The sequence below is a fragment of the Sorex araneus genome, chromosome 5, assembly GCF_027595985.1.
Source record: "Sorex araneus isolate mSorAra2 chromosome 5, mSorAra2.pri, whole genome shotgun sequence".
Taxonomy (NCBI): domain Eukaryota; kingdom Metazoa; phylum Chordata; class Mammalia; order Eulipotyphla; family Soricidae; genus Sorex; species Sorex araneus.
In genome coordinates this window covers 133,653,591-133,667,933 of record NC_073306.1, presented here as the reverse complement: position 1 = coordinate 133,667,933, position 14,343 = coordinate 133,653,591, and the positions used below count along the sequence as shown (strand labels likewise).

General features: G+C 51.2%; 1 protein-coding gene across 2 annotated transcripts in view; it reads left to right on the top strand.

Moving 5' to 3' along the window:
• ZFP64 (ZFP64 zinc finger protein) overlaps positions 1 to 14,343 on the top strand; it is a 67,173-nt gene that overhangs the window by 27,610 nt on the left and 25,220 nt on the right. The gene's annotated exons all lie outside the window — the stretch shown is intronic.

Below are 14,343 nucleotides of genomic sequence, written 5' to 3'. Positions count from 1 at the left end.
GAACTGGGGAGGTGCAAAGGTGAGAGGAGCAGAATGATGGGAGCAGGACAACCCTTAGATCCTCCTGGTCCAGAGTTGTCTGTAATCCTGTTAACGCCAGATGCTCCATCAGGACTGGCATCGTACTGTCTCATCTCGCGTGAAAGATACTCTAGCCTTTAGGCCAGACTTAGCAAATGTTGGGGCTGGAGCAACAGTACAGAGGGTTGGGTGTTTGTCTTGCACGCGGCCGACCCAGGTCCAACCTCTGCTATCCCACGGTGAGCACTGCCAGGAGTGATTCCTGAGTGCAGAGCCAGGAGTAGCACTGTAGCACTGTCTTCCCGTTGTTCATCGATTTGCTCGAGCGGGCACCAGTAACGTCTTCATCGTGAGACTTGTTGTTACTGTTTTTGGCATATCCAATACGCCACGGGGAGCTTGCCAGGCTCTGCCGTGCGGGCGGGATACTCTCGGTAGCTTGCCAGACTCTCCGAGAGGGAGAGAGGAATCGAACCCGAGTGCTATCTCTCCAATCCAGAGCCAGGAATAACCCCTGGATATCACAGGGTGTGAGATCCCCCCCAGAAAAGCAAATGTTTGCCCGTGGGCAGTGGATTGTTGGTGTCCCTTTAAATTAGGAAGTTTGCATTGGCCAGTTCCTTGAAGATTCAAACACAATTCTGAGCATTCACCTTTTTTTTGTTGTTTTCATTGCCAGATTGTGTCTTATTTTCATGTTTGCAATGATAATGAATTGATAAGGATGGTATGGCAAGAAATAGAAGAGGCTGGCACTGTGCGGGGATTATTTTAATAATTCTTGTTGAGTTTTTATAAATGTTACATAGTACATACGGTGATTATTATAAAATTACGATATTGCTTTGAGACTTTTTTTAAAAAATGCCCCTGCTGTTGAATCTTAGCTGCGAAACTTCCAGTGTCGTGATGTTCACAAAAACCCTTTCCCCCAGGGTATCTCAGGTTTTTTTTTTTAGATTTTAAAGCATTATCCCAGGGTCAGAGCAATAATCCAGTGAGTAGGGCATTTGTCTTGCATGTGCCTGACCCAGGTTCAATTCCTGGCATTTCTATGGTCCCCCAGCACTGCCAGGATGATTCCTGAGTGCAGAGTTAGGAGTAACTCCTGAGTGCAGAGTAAGGAGTAACCCCTGAGCATCTCTGTGTGTGACCCAAAAATTTTTTTTTAAAAAAAAGATTATCCCTCTGTAGCACTGTAGCACTGTCATCCCATTGTTCATCGTTTTGCTCGAGCGGGCACCAGTAATGTCTCCATTGTGAGACTTGTTACTGTTTTTGGCATATTGAATATGCCACGGGGAGCTTTCCAGGCTCTGCCGTGCAGGCGGGATACTCTCGGTAGCTTGCCAGGCTCTCCGAGAAGGGTGGAGGAATTGAACCCGGATCAGCTGAGTGCGAGGCAAACGCCCTCCCCGCTGTGCTATTGCTCCAGTCCATCTCTCAATTATTTTAAATAAAATGTGTGTTTAAGGTAGAAACTAAGGAAAATGCATCATATTAAGAAAAACAGTTACTAAAAATCTTACTCTCCAAGGTAAATATTGTGAATATTTGGGGGCGACTTTTTGTTTTGGGGTTTGGGGCCACCCCTGGTGGTGCTAGGGGCTATTCCTGGCTCTGTGATCAGGAGTGATCCTTGGTGGTGCTCGGGGCACCGTATGTGGTGCTGGAGATTAAAACCAGTGTTGGGGCAGTGTTGGGGGGCTGGAGCGATGGCACAGTGGGGTGGGCGTTTGCCTTGCACGCGGCCGACCTGGGTTCGATTCCCAGCATCCCATAGGGTCTCCTGAGCACCGCCAGGGGTGATTCCTGAGTGCAGAGCCAGGAGTGACCCCTGTGCATCGCCAGGTATGACCCAAAAAGCAAAAAAATTAAAAATTAAAAAAATAAATAAAACCAGTGTTGGGGACTGTAGTGATCGTACAGCAGGTAGCTGCTGGCCTTGCATGCAGCAGGCCCAGATTCGATTCCCTCGGCATCCTGTATGGTCCCCTGAGCCCACCAGGAGCGATTCCTGAGTGCAGAGCCAGAAACATCAACAGATGTAGCCCTAAAACTAAAATAATAATAATAATAAAAGCAAAACAAATAATAAAATCAGGGTCAAGCCTCACACAAGGCAACAGCCTTATCTTCCTTACTCTCTCTCCAACCCAAATTGTGATTATTTTGATGAGCTTGCTTCTCCTCTTTTTTCTGTGCTTCTGTATATAAGTATTTTGTCCGAGTGAGAGTTGGAGCTGGGTCGTGAAGACGATCTCATTGCTGCTCTGTTTCTGCATCTTTCTGCCTCCGCCTTCCTGCTGCCTTTCCCCCATACACAGACACACACACAGGTATCTGGATTTTTTCAAACAAATTCAGACAGCAATAGTGACTTGCTGAAAATGGAATTTTCTAGCGATTTTTCCAGAACCCCCAAGCCCTGAGTCCCTGTGCCTCCCCTAAGCCCCCAGCTTGCAATGTTCCCTTCCCTCTCTACCTGCCAACAGACAGATTTGCAAAAGACCCTCTAGGGAAACTGCTTCTGCAGCCTTGGTACCACCTAGGACGCGTCTTTTAGCCGCTTGCTCTGTTGTTCGCCTGACCCGATAGACGGCGCGGCTATTCCCAGCATCTCGGCACTCGGGAGGCCGTAGAATGGTTCACCCCTGCTGACTTGAACCCGCTCCCCGAGCACTGCCAGGGGTGATCCCCGAGAGCAGAGCCAGGAGGAAGCCCAGAGTGTCAGCGACTATGGCCTCCCGCCAAGAGATGGTCCTGATGTTGGAGGCGGTGTGGGCACCCACCCCCGTCACCATGCCCAGGGGCTCAGCGCTCTGACGCTGGGAGCATGTGATGCGGGAACCAGTGATGCGGGAACCAGTCCTCTGCCCCCAGCTCCGTCCCCCACCTCTCTGCACGCAATTTTTTTTTAATTTTTTTTTTTCTTTTTGGGTCACACCCGGCGATGCTCAGGGGTTCCTCCTGGCTCTGCACTCAGGAATTACTCCTGGCGGTGCTCGGGGGACCCTATGGGATGCTGGGAATCGAACCCAGGTCAGCTATGTGCAAGGCAAACACCCTCCCCGCTGTGCTATTGCTCCGGCCCTCTGCTACATTTGCTGAGCTGAGCATCATTTGCCTTTCATCCATCCTTCGCTGTGAACTTTCAGCAGACACGCCCACATTTTCTCCTTCAGCGGGTTGGGAGCTTGGGGGGTGGGGAGGGCACCGGCCTGTTCCCAAGTTTTCCACCTGCTGTACTTTTGCTTTCAGCCTCCCTAGGGGTGCCAGAACCAAGAATCACTTCTTGGGGCTGGAGCGATAGATAGCACAGCAGGTAGGGCGTTTGCCTTGCATGCGGCCGACCCGGGTTCGATTCCCAGTATCCCATAGGGTCCCCTGAGCACCACCAGGAGTAATTCCTGAGTGCAGAGCCAGGAGTAACCCCTGTGCATTGCAGGGTGTGACCCAAAAAGCAAAAAAAAAAAAAAAATCGCTTCTTAAGTTCCACTTGAGTCATTTGTAGCTTCTAGTTTTACTCTTTATTTATTTTGTTTCCTGTTTTGTTTGGGGGGCCATGCCTGGGGGTGCTGGGGGCTGCATCCTGGCTCTGCACTCTGAGTTCACACCAGGTGGGGGTGCGGGAACATACGTGGGTGCTGGGAATCACAAATAGGATTTTATTTTTCTCTTTCTGAATATTTACTGCAAGCAAATACAGATTATCTATATTATGTTTGGTTCTATGGACTATCCTAGCAAAAATCCTTATTAACTGGCAGTTTTTGTTAGAAACTGTTGGTCTCTGATAGAGATGATTTATGATGATTATGATAGGCATCTCATTTATGGTTGTTTTATTTCTTTGCTCCTAATGCTATTTATTTTCACTTACAAGAAACCCCTAGTCTTGATACAGCTGGCAGCTCTACTGTGTCTCTAATCAGTTTTCTTACTGAGTTTTTTGTTTTATTTTGTTTTTTTTTCCTTTTGGGGTCACACCTGGGGATGCACAGGGGTCACTCCTGGCTCTGCACTCAGGAATTACTCCTGACGATGCTCAGGGGACCATATGGGATGCTGGGAATCAAACCCAGGTCAGCCGCATGCATGGCAAATGCCCTACCTGCTGTGCTATTGCTCCAGCCCTGAAAGCAATTTCTGAGTAGGGAGAGAGCCAGCTCTCTGCCCTGGAGCGGCTGTCAGACCCTGGCTGAGTTGCCCGTGTAATATGTGAGAGACGTGTTTCACAGTGGAATCGAGTAGCTGAATCCTTTGCTGGTGGCGCTGTAAACAATAGCACTTACTGGTCCAACAAGAAGATAAAAGACGATGTGTGATCATGTCTTCACGGGAAAATCTGATTTCCCACAATTCCTACCAAAGGTCATATCCCAGAATCAGATTATCCAGGATGAGGTGTAATGTCGAGGGAAGGGGCCCAGTGTTCAGCTGACAACTACTTTATGAAATTATTTTATTCCCCCCAAAGGAGGAGCCACGAGGGATGCAGGTAACGCTAAGTATGCCTGTAACGCCAAATCAATTTTGGTCATTTACATTTCAAATTTAAAGAAAGTATTTCCGGGGCTGGAGTGATAGCACAGCGGGGAGGGCATTTGCCTTGCATGCGGCCGACCCGGGTTCAATTCCCAGCATCCCATAAGGTCCCCCGAGCACCATCAGGAATAATTCCCGAGTGCAGAACCAGGAGTAACCCCTGTGCATCGCCCGATGTGACCCAAAAAAAGCAAAAAAAAAAAAAAAAGTATTCCCTTTATTGTAAATGTCCAAACTGTACCTTTTCTCGTGCTCCTAAAATTATGTTTCAAATGTTGCGATTTTGGGGCTGGAGAGATAGCACAGCGGGTAGGGCGTTTGCCTTGCACGCGGCCGACCCGGGTTCAAATCCCAGCATCCCATATGGTCCCCTGAGCATGGCCAGGGGTAATTCCTGAGTACAGAGCCAGGAGTAACCCCTGTGCATCGCCAGGTGTGACCCAAAAAGAAAAAAAAAAAAAAAAAATCAAATGTTGCGATTTTCTTGGCAGTTGGATTCCACCCGCAGCACCTCAAGCTTCTCAAGCACTGCCGAGGTGACCAAAAGAATCCTTTGCCATGTTTTGGTCTTACTAGCAGTGGATTGTTTTTTTTTTTTTTTTCAGTATTTTCAAAATCTCTTAGTTTGCCAACAGCCAATCTATTTTGTCATTCGTATGTGTAGGCACTTGGGAGGAAATTTTCCCCACACCTCTGGTTTATTCTCCCCACTGGTGAAGCAAACAAATTCATCTCAGGCAGATCAGGGGGAGGGAAAAGGCCAGATTTAATGGCACGCATACATAGAAGGTACAGGGCTGTGGATTACAGCAGGAATGAGATGGACTGAAGGTCTGTACTAGAGCCGAGGGTAACGACAGGCCTGAGGACCCAGGAGAGAGGAGGCGTGACATCAGATGACAAGAGTAGAGACTCTCTCGGGGCTGGAGCCATAGCACAGCAGGCAGGGCGTTTGCCTTGCACGCGGCCTACCCGGGTTCAAATCCCAGCTTCCCATAGGGTCCCCCGAGCACTGCCAGGAGTAATTCCTGAGTGTAGAACCAGGAGTAACCCCTGTGCATCGCCGGATGTGACCCAAAAAGCAAAAAAAAAAAAAAAAAAAGTAGAGACTCTTAACTTCCTGCATAACTAGCGGGTCTTTTTTTCTCTCTCTTTTTTGGTTTTTGGTTTGGGGGCCCACCCAGCAATATTCAGGGGTTATTCCAGGCTCTGCACTCAGGAATTACTCCTGGCAGTGCTCGGGAGCCAAGGGCCCGTATGGGATGCCAGGGATCAAACCTGAGTCGGCCGCGTGCAAGGCAAGTGCCTTACCAGCTGCACTTTCTCTCCAGCCCCTGCAAAATTAGCCTGTCTACGGGCTGGGGCCACAGTGCAGAGGTGGGGTGCTTGCCTTGCACGCAGCCAACCCTGGCTCCATCCCAAGCACCATCTATGGTCCCCCAAGCCCTGCCAGGAGTGATTCCTGCATACAAAGCCACTGATCACTGCTGGTGTCGCCCAAAGTTTGTTTGTTTGTTTTTAATTTAAGTCTGACTGGAGCGATGGCACAGCGGGTAAGGCATTTGCCATGCATGCATGCAGCCAACCCAGGTTCGATTCCTCCATCCCTCTCGGAGAGCCCAGCAAGCTACCAAGAGTATCCCGCCCACACAGCAGAGCCTGGCAAGCTCCCCGTGGCATATTCGATATGCCAAAAACAGTAACAACAAGTCTCTCGATGAAGATGTTACTGGTGCCCACTGGAGAAAATCGATGAACAACGGGACTACAGTGCTACAGGGCTTTAATTTAAGTCAAAATGGACTGCTTATTATTATTAGCCAAGTGGTTACAAATCGTGAAACCCTACACTGCTTTTGGTTTCTGATATTAATGGGTTTGGGTCTGAGAATGTGACCTACAAACTATGTGCTTTTAGTAACTTATTAGTTTTTTGTAATGACTGTGTACTTGGCCAATCATTGGCCAGGGCTGATGGCTATCTAGCTATAAATCAATCCTATTCGTAGCCTTTCCGCACTAAGCCTCTTTGAGTTTTTGTCCATTTGATGAATTTTGAAAGAGGAATTTTTTAAACCCTCACTGTGGGTTTAAGTGTTTTGATTTTTCAAACTTCTCTTACATTACAGGTAAACATTTTATCTGGGGCTGAAGCGATAGCACAGCGTGTAGGGTGTTCACCTTGCATGAGGCCGACATGGGTTTGATCCCCGGCATCCCATAGGGTCCCCCAACCCCACCAGGAGTAATTCCAAGTGCAGAGCCAGGAGTAACCCCTGAGCATCACTGAGTGTGACCCAAAAAGTAAAAAAAGTAAAAATTAAAAAAGTAACCTTTCATCTGTCACAGATACCTTCCTTCAGTATGGCCCCTTATTATTTAATAAGGCACATTATTTAGAAAGTAAATTACTTACTTAGAAAGTCTGTCTCTGATCTGGTCTTCATTAATTTCAGCTTTAGCCCTTCTTCCCGTCCAGTCCTTCCACTTTCTCAGAAATCTATCCTACACCCACTTTCTACTTGTCCGGTCTGTCCTTGACCTCCCTCCGCCTTGGCTCCCCTGCTCTGTGGTACCTTTATCGGTTTATCTTTGGGAGAAGAATCCAAACCATTTGCATTTTCCCTGTTAACCATATACTTAGCATCATTTACTCAGACTGCTTCGTAGAATTTCCCTTTTTTCTACAAAGCTCATCTATACGCAGCCATTCTGCCGATTTTTGCTGTCCAGATTTGACGATGAAATTTCTTACTCTCTTCCTTGAAGACACCTCCACCCCCTCTCTACACCCATCTTCTGAAATCCCGCGTTTTCCTGGCGTTTTCCTGGATCAACTCTCTGAGCCAATATCCAAGATTTTGTTGATTTCCTCTGCCCGTTCCTATATCTTTTATATTTTAATATTTTAATTCCCAAACTAGCATCACCCACTGGGGGTAGCCAAGGAGAAGACATCCACTGTTTGCTACCATCTCTTCCCATCTTGTACATCTTTACTCAGATTTCTAGTTCGAGTCCTCCCTTGGGGTGTCCCTGAAGCAAGGGATAAGGGACCCCATTGGAAATAATACTTTCCCTTCTCTCTGCTGAGCATTACTTTGTCTGTTTGTTTGCGGGGGGGGGGCACATCTGGAAAGACCCAGGCTGTCTCCTGACTCTGTGCTCAGGGATCGCTTCTGGCGGTGTTTGGGGCAGCATGTGGGGTGCCAAGAGTTGAACCCTGGTCAACTGCCTCCCTGCCCACTGAGCGTTCAGTTCTGCAGATGAGGCCATGAAGTGTTGATACCCACCTGACAGTTCCGCAGATGTCCCCAAAACCAGTCAAGGGGAGACAAAATGCCAACATTGCCTAAGAAGACAGCGGGTGTTGGGGGGTAGGGGCGGCTCTCTCCCTAGCCAGGATGGGAGAACCAGTCTCTGAAGCTTCCAGACTAGAGGGAGAGACTTAACAGAGAGAAACAGGGTTTATCTGGACCTTTTTGTGGTGCTCCCACTGTTTCAGCAACAAAAATTACGGTTCTCAGGGCTGGAGGGGTGGGACAGCGGATAGGGCACTTGCCTCGCACACGGTCGACCCAGGTTCAATCCCTGGCATCCCTCGTGGTTCCCGAGCCAGCCAGGGGTGCGGAGCCAGGAGTACCCCCGAGTCCCACCAGGTAGGGGCCTGCTCCAACCTCCCCAGATAGGACTCGTTTGCAGGAATCTCTCCTCTCTGTCAGCCCCCGTGGGGTCTCTGGGGAACACTCCGGGGGGCCCGGCAGGCCTCTCAGTGCCCAGTGCCCAGACGCCAACGACAGTTTGTTCAGCCTCAGTGGGCAGAGGCAGTTGTGGGAATTCCAAGATAACATCTTTGCTGGAGCCTCGTCCACGGACCAAAAGGCTTCCGTCTTTCTCCACATTCTTCAGCCTGCCTTGCTCTGAAGGAGGCGAGATAAGCCTGCCCGTGTCGGGGGCTTGTCGGGGGGAGCCCAGAGTTCAAGGTTGCGTCTGGAATGTGGGTGCTGCGTGCATCGCAGCTACCTGTGCTTTGCTTTCCTTTTTCATGTGGCCTCTACAAGGCTCTTGCTCCGAGCCATGGATAACTGCAGTATTTGCGAGTGGGATTTCTCTTAGCTTCTCGAGCCAGAAATGCATCTGAAGACTGTGGATTTTGAGAGATTCTCCCTGGCCCTCCGCGGCTTTTACTGCTACGACCCCGTCCTTGCTTTGGGGTGATCTGAGGTTGTCCCCGGAGGGGGAGTCAACCCCCGGGGCTTTCTACTCTGGGACTCCCTGACCTCAATCTGAAACAGCAAAATTTTCAGCAGTCTAGGTGCTCAAGCGATAGTCCAGCGGGTAGAGCATTTGCCTCGCCTGTGGCCCACCCGGGTTCAATCCCCAACACCTCTGATGGTCCCCCAAACCCGCCAGGAGTGATCCCTGAGCACAGAACCATGAGTAAGCCCTGAGCATCACCAGGTGTAGCCCAGAAACAAACAAAACAAAAAAAAAAAAAAGCCTGGAGAGAGAAACACTCAGGCCAGAGACATTCCAGGGGTTAAGGCACTTGCCTTGCTCACAGACAAGTCCCGTTGGGTCCCCAGCAGTGCAGAGGGTCCCCCATACCACCAGGAGTGATCCCTGAGCATCACCAGCTGTGACCTAAACCACTCCACCACCACCCCCAAAAAATCGATGGTCTGTTATCTTGGATTCCATCTTTCCAGCATTCTCTCTCTTGCGCTGAATTTTGAAGCTGGAATTGGTGTGTCTTAGCCCTGGGCAATGGGACTTGCAGGGTGGACACCATCAGCCTTGAGGATCTCGAGGGTTCCGGACACGGGGACCCACGAGGTCACCAGAAGGGCTCAGCCGCTAGCCTGACGCAGCGGGCCCCTGCTCAGTGTCCCTGCTTCTGGGCATTTCTCCGCAAAACCCTGGGTCTTGAGGGCCAGCAAACTCCTCCCCCGGGAAAACGCTCAGTAAATACTTGTGGAACTCCCGGTTCTTCTGTTCAGAGTTTCTTGCGCACCTACTTCGCGGTGCGCACCTTCTCCAACCGCGGAGGAATCGGGGACTAGAGTGGCCCACGACTTGTGGGCAGGCCCAACGCGGGCGCCTTTCCTGGCCGCGCTTGTCCGCCTGTCTCTGCTGCCCGAGCTGGGGGAGACCCCGGCACAGCATCAGAACCCTCCACCCCGCGCGCGCACGCGGGTATCCCGCAGTGGGCTTCCCTGCCCAGCCAACCCGCGGAAAGACGGGTGGTTTGCACAACTCAGGGGCCTGGGGTGGGCCTGCTGGGCAGAGGGGTCTTGCACTGTGGTCCATCATGTGACCTCCCTGTGCCCGGCAGGAGCAAGAGTGAACCGTGAGCATGCGCAGAGCTGCGCTCACCCCAGCGCAATTTCCCGAGAGCCAGAGCCAGGCGCGGGCCAGAGAGACATCGGGGCCAGGCGCTTGCCTTGCACGCGGCCGACTCTGGTCTGATCCCCAGCCTGGGGTCCCCCAAGTATCCCCAGTAGTGACTCCTGAGCACCCCCGTATGTGCAGTCTCACAGTCTCAGACAAAACAAACAGCACGTGTGTTGGAAGTGTGAATTTGTTCTCTTCTTTTAATTTTTGGGACAGGAATCGACCCCGGGTCGACTGCGTGCAAGGCAAACGCCCGACCCACTGTGCTATCACTCCAGCCCCGGGAATACTTTCTTTTAATTTGAAATGTAGCACTGAAGCACTGTCATCCCGTGGTTCATCAATTTGCTTGAGCGGGCACCAGTAACGTCTCCATTGTGAGACTTGTGCTGGAGTGATAGCACAGCGGGTAGGGCATTTGCCTTGCACATGCCCGACCTGGGTTCGATTCCTTCATCCCTCTCAGAGAGCCCAGCAAGCTACCGAGAACCCGAGAGCCCAGCAAGCTACCGAGAACCCGCCTGCACAGCAGAGCCTGGCAAGCTACCCATGGCGTATTGGATATGCCAAAAACAGTAACAACAAGTCTCACAATGGAGATGTTACTGGTGCCTGCTCTAGCCAATTGATGAACAATGGGACGACAGTGCTACAGTTTTGGGGCCACGCCTAGCTTACTCCTGGGGAGGCTCAGGGACCATATGCGGGACCGGGGGTCAAACCCAAGTCGGACACACACAAGACGAGCTCCCTATTTTCTGTACTATCTCACTCCGACCCTGTCACTGAGATTTTATGTTACACTGGGAAAACTGGCCGGATGGGGGTCACCACAGAGTGGCCAGACCTCACGGTCTGCATCACTTGGAATGAAATGGATGAAGTCACATTTTTCTTACAACACTTTTCTCTTCTGCAAGCCGCAGAGATACTTGCTACCCACTACTTCCCACTGCCACAATTATTGATCTCATCACAGGACTTTTAAAAAATAATAATAAGGGGCCGGAGCGATAGCACAGCGGGTAGGGCATTTGCCTTGCACGTGGCCGACCTGGGTTCGATCCCCGGCAACCCATATGGTCCCCCAAGCACCGCCAGGAGTAATTCCTGAGTGCAGAGCCAGGAGTAACCTCTGAGCATCACTGGGTGTGACCCAAAAAAAAGCAAAATAATAATAATAATAATAATAATAACAATAAAATGATCCTAGGGCCTGGAGCAATAGTGGATAAGGCACTAGCCTTGCACGGTGCCGACCCGGGTTCAATCCCCGGTGTCCCATATGGTCTCCCGAGCATGACCAGGAGAAACCCTTGAGCACAGTTGAGTGTGACCCCGAAAATGTTCTGGCTGGGTGGTGGTAAGGCACGTGTCTTGCTTGCAGAAGATACGGGTCCATTCTCGACACTGCAAAAATGAATTAGTAAAGCAAAAAGAAATTGTACTCGCTGAGGGAAATACAAGGTAAAGCCGTCACGTCGGAACGCATTGGCCTTTCCTAGAGCACTTGACTGTCATCGTGTTTCTCCCCCCCCATCCCCCGCGCTGCTGTCTCAGTCTTGCCGTGCGAGATAGTCGCAGGGGACCTTGTTAAATGCAGATTCTGAGCCCCGAGTGTCTCTGCGTTTCACCTGCATACAGATCACCCGGGACCTTGTTAAGGCGCAGAATCTGCCTTCAGCTCTTTTCAGACCCGGGAGCTCGTTAAATGCAGGTTCTGGGCGGAGACCTGCCAGCAGGAGATCTGTGGAGTTTGTTCTCGCTCCGTGGCTCGTAATTACCAAGTGAGTGGCCTCCGATCGCAGGGAAGGTGCGGATAAAATGCAGCGCCTTCCCGCCCTGGAATCGCAGGGGGTGAGAGGGGATGAGCTGTAGCCACCTGCAGCCACAGGTTAAATCTCCCCGGCAGAAACGCGTGCAGGGAAACCGCTCCAGCAGTTCAAAAGGCTTCACGTAGCAGCAACATGTTACTTAGTAATAATCACGCAGAGTTAGAACTGATGGGGGCGGTTGGGGGGCTGAGAGGTGAGAGACGTTGGAAGACGGAGGCGGGACTGGGTTGCGTTAGTCCCAGGGATGTTCCAGGCCAGACCACGGTCATGGGGCTGTTGGCTGTGGTACTAACCTTGCATGTATATATGTCGTCTTTGGGCTCTGGGGGTGTTGAGTAGCACAGGGGACGGAATTCAGGGCCTCAAGTGCTCTCCTGCCCAGCGACACCCCGAGGGCCACATGTCTCTATGTTCTATGCCCTTTTTTTTTGGCTTTTTGGGTCACACCCAGCGATGCTCAGGGGTTACTCCTGGCTCTGCACTCAAGGGACGCTATGGGATGCTGGGAATTGAACCCAGGTCGGCCGTGTGCAAGGCAAATGCCCTCCCTGCTGTGCTATCACTCCAGCCCCTGTCCTATACACTTTCATCCATGCGCCAGATTTTAAGATTCCAAAAGCTTCAACTTAGGGGCTGGAGAAATAATACAGCAGGCAGGCTGTGGACCCCAAACCAAGCACTGTAGCACTGTTGTCCCATTATTCATCAATTTGCTCGGGCGGGCACCAGTAACGTCTCCATTGTGAGACTTGTTGTTACTGTTTTTGGCATATTGAATACGCCACGGGGAGCTTGCCGGGCTCTCCGAGAGGGACAGAGGAATCGAACCCAGATCGGCCGTGTGCAAGGCAAACGCCCTCCCCACTGTGCTACAATAAAACAATACAAATTGAAAAAAAAAAAGCAATCAAACATTACCATCAGGCAGATTCACAGGAGAAAAAAGACCTAATTAAATTACATCCTCAAGAAGAATCCCTGTGGCTGCCGACCGCAGAGCAGATGAAACTAAGCAGGCGTTAGACCTTGGGCTCAGGGCCTGGGCAGGAGAGACGAGGGTGCTCACGCGGAGAGGCAGGGTGACTTCTGGGCCCAGAACCCGCCTCTGCGGTTGGCCTCCCTGGAGATGGAGATGAATTTTTTGTTTTTTGTTTGGGGGCCACACCTGACTGTGCTCAGGGCTTACTTCTGCCTCTGTGCTCAGGGGCATTCCTGGCCGGGCTCGAGGGACCATCTGGGAAGCCAGGGCGGTCAGGTGGGTCAGCTGCATGCAAGCAAGTGCCCTACTCACTGCTCTCTCTCTCTAGCCTCTGAGGGCAGAGATGCCTCCGTCCCTCTCGAAGAGCCTGGCAAGCTACCGAGAGTATCCCGCCCGCACGGCAGAGCCTGGCAAGCTCCCCGTGGCATATTGGCATATTCAATATGCCAAAAACAGTAACAAGTCTCACAATGGAGACGTTACTGGTGCCCGCTGGAGTCAATCAATGAGAAACGGGAGGACAGTGACAGTGTTCTCTAGATCAAGGTTCTTTCTGTTTGTTTTTGGGTCACACCCTGCAGTGCTCAGGGGTTACTCCTAGTTCTGCACTCAGAAATCACTCCTGGCAGTGCTCGGGGGGACCCTATGGGATGCCAGGGATCAGACTCAAGTCAGCCACATGCAAGGCAAACGCTCTCCCAGCTGGACTCTCGCTCCAGCCCCACACGGTTCTCTCTGGAGCTGGCAGGAATCTCAGTGGTCTCTCCTCTGTGCCCCTCTGGGAACATTCTCCCAGGGCCAGCCGGCGGCTTCGCCCCTGTGCTCCCAGCCCACAGACTGAATCCTCGTCACTCTCAGTGTCTGGGGAGGCCGATGAGGAAGTGGTTCCGCTGAGGAGTGGCCCCGCCATCTAATTGGTGGCTACCTGCAGGTGGGAGTTGATTTTTGAGCCATGCTTAGAAATGCTCAGGGCTTGCTCCTGGCTCTGTGCTCAGGGCTTCACTCCTGGCAGTGCTCACTGTCTCTTTGGGGTGCCGGGGACCAACCTGGGGTCAGTTTCATGCAAGGCCAATGTCTTGTTTGGCCCCTGTATTATCTCTCCAACCTAATCACTACTTTTTAATTAAAAGCTGGTAATGAAATACATTTTAACTTAGAGCAGAGGGGGCTGGAGTGATAGCACAGCGGGGAGGGCATTTGCCTTGCACACGGCCGACCCAGGTTCGATTCCCAGCATCCCATATGGTCCCCTGAGCACCGCAAGGAGTAACCCCTGTGCATCGCTGGGTGTGACCCAAAAAGCCACAAAAAAAAATTAAAACTTAGAGCAGAAATCAACGACATGGAAACCAAAAAAAAAAAAAATCCAAAAGATCAATGAAACCAAAAGCTGGTTCTTCGAGAAAATAAACAAGATAGCACAGTGGTAGAGCACTTGCCTTGCACTCGGACGACCTGGGTTCGATTCCTCTGCCCCTCTCAGAGAGCCCGGCAAGCCACCAATAGTATCTCTCCCACACGGCAGAGCCTGGCAAGCCCCCGTGCCATATTCAATATGCCAAAAGC